Source organism: Hypomesus transpacificus, chromosome 14 (genome assembly GCF_021917145.1).
Source record: "Hypomesus transpacificus isolate Combined female chromosome 14, fHypTra1, whole genome shotgun sequence".
Lineage (NCBI taxonomy): Eukaryota > Metazoa > Chordata > Actinopteri > Osmeriformes > Osmeridae > Hypomesus > Hypomesus transpacificus.
In genome coordinates this window covers 8,031,178-8,038,418 of record NC_061073.1, presented here as the reverse complement: position 1 = coordinate 8,038,418, position 7,241 = coordinate 8,031,178, and the positions used below count along the sequence as shown (strand labels likewise).

General features: G+C 47.4%; 1 pseudogene; it reads left to right on the top strand.

The window, feature by feature from the left end:
• The first annotated feature begins 864 nt into the window (after positions 1-864).
• Positions 865-3,634, top strand: LOC124476373 (annotated as a pseudogene).
• The last annotated feature ends 3,607 nt before the right edge of the window (positions 3,635-7,241 follow it).

Below are 7,241 nucleotides of genomic sequence, written 5' to 3'. Positions count from 1 at the left end.
AGGAAGAGTGGACCCAATCCACTGGCGTACATCCAGATAGGGACCCAACGCACACACAGGTCTATCGAGCGGCGGTTCTGACAGGTTGCCCAGACAAGGTTAAAGCGCGTATGATTGAAAACCCAGACATGGCAGGAGCTCGTCCAGCCGCGTGGGAAAACCACCTGGTATATCACCTAAAACTATCTAAAGATATGACGGACAAAAATGAGGGGGCGAGTAAGGACATAGAGGTCCAGCTCCTTAAATTCCAACTGGAGGAGGCACGTAAAACGGCAGGCCAGGCGTCAAAAAACAAACGCTCCGACGGTAAACAGATGGTGCAACGCATCCGGCGGTAGCAACGGGCCCTCCCATGCTCCCGGCGGATAATTTATATCTTTTGGGGCATCCACAGACACATACATCAGCGGTAGGTGCTATGTCTCAGCCCCATCCAAGTTACCAGCAGGGGCCCACGGGGCCCCCTACAGGACAGTGGCAGTACAGAGGTCGGGGGGGGAGCATTATCATGAATTATCATACTCTAAATGACCCCTGGCACGTCACTCTGTTCTATGATAGGGTCGGGGATGAGACATACAAACAAGCATTTTTAGAATCCATATTAGACACCACCGCAGCAGTCACATTCCAACATATCTATGTAGGCAACAAGGGAGTGGCAGCGGACGTCACTCCCTTGTACCACCGGACATGGCCGCGTGGTACAAAATGTCAGACGAATCGGTTCCACATCTTTCATTAGCATTGCAAGCTAACCATCAGGCTAAAGAATTAGGACCAATGGTTAAATATGGCGCGTCACTTCCGGATTGGCAGGATACACAAATTCCGGCAGTACAGTGGTCTAAAACTGGTAGTATGTATAGAATCACCATTGCGGCCTCAGATGATATTATCATACAACACCGCCAGCTGTCTCGCTCACAGGGTATGGAAAAAACTGATCACGAGGACACCGCCGCCATGTTAGCTACCTTGCCAACGGCCCTGTGGTCCATAGGGGCAACAGATGTTGGTCACTGTCACGCCGTAACACCTTTTACATTCACGTTTGACTGCCCCTTTCCATACTATATTGACCATAGCCAATACCGACTCAAGGCAGAGGCCGAGGCCGGCATGGCTGACACAATAGCTGGCCTGTTGAGAGTAGGGGTTTTGGTTCCATCTACCTCTCGGTGGAATACACCCATTCTCCCCGTCCCCAAACCAGGCACCGACAAATACAGGATGGCTCATGACCTACGACGCATCAATCGAATTGTTACCACTCCAACAGTCTCTGTTCCAAACCCCTACATGGGGTTGTATGGCTGCAGTAGGCCCTCAACATCAGTGGTTTTCATGTATTGATTTGGCCAATGCGTTTTTCTGTCTCCCCCTGGCAGAGCATCTTCGCCACATTTTCGCATGTTCTCCCTCACGGTTTCGTTTTATCACCGGGCGTGTTCAATCAGGAGCTAGGCAAACTTTTGCAGGATGTGCCACTACCGGACGGGGTGGTTTTACTTCAGTATGTGGACGATTTATTATTGGCGGCCATCACGCCCCGCAGCTGTCTGGACGCTACTCGGACTATTCTGCGTCATTTGTTCAATTGCGGGTTCAAATACTCAAAGTCCAAATTCCCGTGCTGCCGTCGCTCCGTCACTTTCTTGGGACGTGTTATATCGGGGGAAGGATCAGGAGTGTCCGATGCGCATCGTTCGGCGATTCTTCAGCATGACAAGCCTCGCACGGTCAAGGACATGCTGTCGTTTTTGGGGTTGACAGGTTGTAGTCGACAGTATGTCCCCGGGTACGTTGACAGCACAGCCCCCTTACGCACCATCATTAACGCCCAAGGCATGCGCATCCTAAACAACGTCCTGGCATGGGACATTCCGGCCGAGGAAGCTTTTATCAAATTGAAACAGGATCTCGCCCGCGCGGCTGAACTGGCGCTCCCGGACTACACGTTGCCTTTTTATTTGGATGTTTCTGAAACCACCCTATCGACGAATATGGTGTTGTTTCAGAAAAAAGAGGGTGGCAGGAGAGTACTGCTATACCTCAGCGTAATGTTCGATAACACAGAGAGACGACAGCCATCATGCACAAAACATGCGGCAGGAGTAGCAAAACTACTTCAAAAATCGGCTTACACAGTTATGGGCCACCCAATCACGGTACTGACGTCACACAGAGTTATGGCCTCCATCAATTCAAACATGTTCACATTAACAACAAACAGGCACATCAGGATCGACAATGTATTAGGGGCACCAAATGTAACATACACACATGAAGGGATCAATATGGCAGAGGGAATGACAGGGGGAGAAGGTGACAGTCATGTGTGTGAACACAGGGTGCAAAAAGAGGTCAAGGTCCGACCGGATCTAGGTGCAACACCATTGGCAGAAGCAGAAGAGGTACGGATGTCTGTAACAACACCCATCCGGAGGAACAGTTAAAAGCTGCATGGGCAGTAGTGAGACAGACAAGAGAAGGTTTTGAAGAAGTCGAATCAGGACAAGTGGTTGGAAAGGAGTCAGCACAGCTGGCTGAACTAACAGCCATGATTAAACTGTAAATATTTTCTCTGACTCAGCATATGTAGTGGGCGCACTCCATGTGGAACTGAGTCAGTGGCTGCGGGCAGGGTTCTTGACAACCACGGGTATACCAATTAAACACAAAAAGCCCCCTGTCCGGTGACAGGGGCGGTGGAAGGTCAGACCCTTCTATGGAGGGGCCCGGACGGGCGCCCAGCTCTGCCGGCAGGTATGCGACAGGGTGTATTTAAACAGAGTCATGGGTTAGAACATGCAGGATAGAAAGAGATGATGGTGCGTCTTACACATTGGTGGCACCCGCATCTACCAGCCATGGTGGCTAACTATGTGGCTGAATGTCGGGTGTGTCAGGGGTATAATGTAAGACCAACTCTGAAACCACATCAAGGAATGTTTCCACTACCAAAAACCCCAGGTCAGGAAATTGTTATTGATTACACCGACATGATAAACACTGTACGTGGTCATCGCTACCTTTTCGTAGCGGTGGATGGGTACACAGGATGGCCTGAGGCTGTCCCCACAAAACATGAGGACGCAAAATCCGTATGTAAATTTTTGACTAACACTTATATTCCATTCCATGGGTTCCCTAAACGAATCAGATCAGACAATGGGTCACATTTCACAAACAAACATCTTCAATTGGTAGAACAAAGTCTGGGGTTGGTGCACGCGTTGTATCACCCCCAGTCACAGGGAAAGGTTGAACGCATGAATCGAAATCTGAAATGCAAGTTGGCCAAAATCTGTGCAACAACTAACATGAATTGGGTAGATGCTCTCCCTATTGCCCTACCAGCCATCAGGAGTTCAGTGAACACCTCTACAGGATTCATCCCATATGAACTAAGGCCTTCACCGCTGACTGGGTGTGGGTGAAAGCCATTAAGAGGAAGTGGACAGAACCTCGGTGGACAAGACCATTCAAGGTCATCGAGAGAACCTCACACGCCTTAAGGGTGCTGGGGAAAGAGAGTACATGGTACCACTGGAGCATGTGTTCTGCTGCTCCAGAACCCAGTCGTACGTTGCAGGAGTTGTTGGAGAAGGGCCAGGAGGGCCAGTGAACCTTTTGCTATTGCTACGATTGTGAGAGTCCGGAAAAGAGAGTTACGACTCGGTTAAGATTGCTTGACCATACTAGAATTGTACTGGACTAAGAAGGTTTTCGTTATTTTACTTAAGAGTGTGTTATATCTATATCAACATTAAGTGTGTTACAGGGTTAGCCTTGCTGGGACTGCTCTGCTTAGTCATAGGCTTTCAAGTATATTATTATTTGTATTTACCACAGCCGTTGGAGAGACAGATGAGACAGAACAATCCACCGGAGGTTTGCATAACTGCTTACCAGGGCGTCGAATTGAATTACACCAGGGGGAGTGCCACCACGTTCATCTTTGACCTCTGTCACGTCATCAAGTTTAACAGTCAGAATGGCTTATGGAGGGGGTATGACCTTTACCTATGCTCACAACCTTATGTCCATGCCAGTTGTGCCCAGGGGCGACTCATCTATGAGCAGTGGTGCCCGGCATGGGCTTTTGTGGTTAAGTATACGGGTCCCCACTGGACCCCGAATGCGGACAAATATTGGGAAAACGTCACATTCAGTTGTTTGGCGGGAGGGGGCACGACGGAGTCTAACCCAGTGCAGTTAACTCTTAAACATCTCCCTAAAGGCCCCTACGGTTTAAGGGGCACAAGTAAAGGGAAGAACACCGTGTACTTGATCTTAGGGGTAGAACAATCTGGGAGGGGGGGACCATGGGCATGATTAAAATTAATATCCTTGATCCCGTTAAACGACCGGACAACTCCACTACTAAACCAATTTTTATACATCAGATGACTGGCATCCACTCCGTTGACAATTCCCAACTAAGTACCGCGGACGTTATCATGTTGGCTACCGGAGGAGTGGGGCAGAACCTGTGGCTGGGGTGGCTGACGGCAAAGGAAAACCACATGGGGAACTGTGTGGCTTGTTCAGTGGGGCGCCCCACCTTATTCAGTGAACCGGCAGCCCTCTTTCCACAAACGGACAAACCAGGGTTTAGATGCATGATAGAACTACTGTCTGGGATAGAATCTCGCAATTGTAGTCAGCTCAGTAAGATCTTCCCACCCATATCTAATTACACCCGTCCTCCACCATTTTAGCCAGGGCCTCGCCTACTGATTTGTTTCTCCCGTTATGGTTCCGCTAGGGCCACTCGGGCAGTGGGGACGACCCCTAAAGAAAGGTGTAACAAAACTTATACCTTGAACACCAGTAATTAAACATTGTCCTGGGCACGCGCAGACTTATATTGGTCCTGTGGGGGAGGTTCTCTGTTGCCCAGGCTACCAATTGGATGGTGGGGTCGATGCGCTCTCGTTCGGCTGGCAACACCAGTTTTCTTCATAGGTCATAAACAAATGAATAAAGTGTCCACTAGGCAGCGCAGGAACGCCAATTTCTATTTAACCCAGGATGGCCTTACCTACATAGACTCTATTGGAATTCCCCGGGGGGGTTCCCAACGAATTTAAATTAGCTGACCAAATCGCCGCAGGTTTCGAAAACATACCTCTGCTGAGTGCTCTGTCTCCCATCACCCCCAATAAAAATGTAGACCGTATTAATTATGTCAACTACAACGTCTACAATCTGACTAGGGATGCGGTAGAAGCACTGGCAGAGCAACTCTGCCACCTCACTTATGGCCGTTCAAAACCGTTTGGCGCTAATCATGCTATTAGCTGAGAAAGGGGGGCGAGAAAGGGGGCGCGATGTTCGGGGAAGCTTGTTGTACATTTATTCCCAATAATACTGCCCCGGATGGATCAGTGACTAGGGCCATAGAAGGCTTGCGTACATTATCCAAAGAAATGCACGACAATTCAGGGATTGAGAATCCCCTCAATGATTGGCTGAATAACACTTTTGGCCGCTGGAAAACCATGATTGTCTCAGTCTTTCTCTCCATATTTGGTATGTTGTGCATGTTTGCTCTTTGTGGGTGTTGCTGTATCCCATGTATCAGGTCCCTGTGCAACCGGATCATTGTCTCGGCTGTGGAGAACCCAACGAAGGGGTTCCAAATGCCGTTGCTGGGGGTGGCTGACCAGGACGAGGAGGCGGTGGTTGGTCCGGGCTATGTTGATTGATCTCTGGTGTTTTCAGAGATCAAAAGAGGGATTAAAGAATTTATAATACATTACAATTCTAGAACTATAATTATTAGCTGTATCACGGGCATGGCACTATCTATAATTCCAGTTATTAATATTTGTGGCAACTTAATCACCAAATGCATCAAGGGCACTGTGTAGGGGAGAGCGGGGTTATGTGAGACATCGGGTAATGTGAGACACCCCCTGTATCTAGGCAACGGAACACATTTGTGGTCATGTGACCATTATGTTTTCAAGCCCCTCCCATTCCCCCATTGCCATGAAGCAGAAGTTGGTGCTGGTGCTGTGGTAAGTATGTTTTTTCACAAAAATTTGTTTTTTGCATTTTAAAGTACATTTTCTTGCTGTGAACTTAATCAACTGTTGTGTCAAAACAAATTGATTCAGGTAGAAAAACTTATATCATACATGTCAATGAACTTCCAACATATAAAACCATGTGATTGATGCTAGCTGAACATTAGCCTGAATTGCTAAGAGATGTTGTTTTTTCTAAAATAGTGGCTATGGGGTAAAGTAAGACAAATGCTATGGGGTAAAGTGAGACACTGTCTTACTTTACCCCACCATGAAGCACAAGTTAAGTTTAGTCTTAAACATAATTTAGTGTAATATTACATGACATATGTTTTATTTTTAATGTCATAAACATTGTAGAAAAGCCATAATGCCAAGGACCTACACCAGGGAGACAACCTGGGGCCAAACACCCCTCGCAGAGATGGAGAGTGCAGCCGCTGAGGTCATACAAGGAAAGAAGTCCTTAAGAAAAGCTGTAAGGGATAGAAATATTGACAAGTCAACCCTCAAAAGATTCATACAAAAAAAGAAAGAAAGTTAAATCAATAGCCTGGGGTGCAGTAGCTGAGGCAAAGAGAATATTCACAGATAAGATGGAGGAGGAGCTTGCCAAACACTTGAAACAACTGGCTGACCAGTTCCATGGCCTTTCTCCAGTTAAGTGTCGTGAACTGGCATTTGAATACGCAGAGAAAAATAATATCCCTGTCCCTGCCAATTGGACAGAGAAACAATGTGCAGGTAGGCTAGGGTATGCAAGAGATCACATGATTCTGTAGGTTAACTTAGGCCAACTGATCTTGCCACAAAGCTAAATCTTATAATAATGAATTATCTACTGTTTAGGGGTAGAGTGGTTTGGCAGCTTCCTAGCACTTTGCCATCTCTCTGTCCGAACTCCGGAGGCAACATCACTGGGAAGAGCTACAGCCTTCAATAAGACTATAGTGGGGGAGTTCTTTGAAAATCTGTCTGTAGTGATAGACAGGTGACAGAATTAATTCTTTAGTCGCAAATGTTTTTTGGAGGTTGTACCTGTAAGTTTTGGTTTTGATTCTGATGAGGTTTTCCCTTGCCTCTCTTCTTTAACAGGCACATATTCCCTCCACACATGATTTTTAATGTGGATGAAACAGGCGTCTTTACTGTACAAAAGCCACGGCAGGTAAGCTACACATGATACACTAGAAAGCA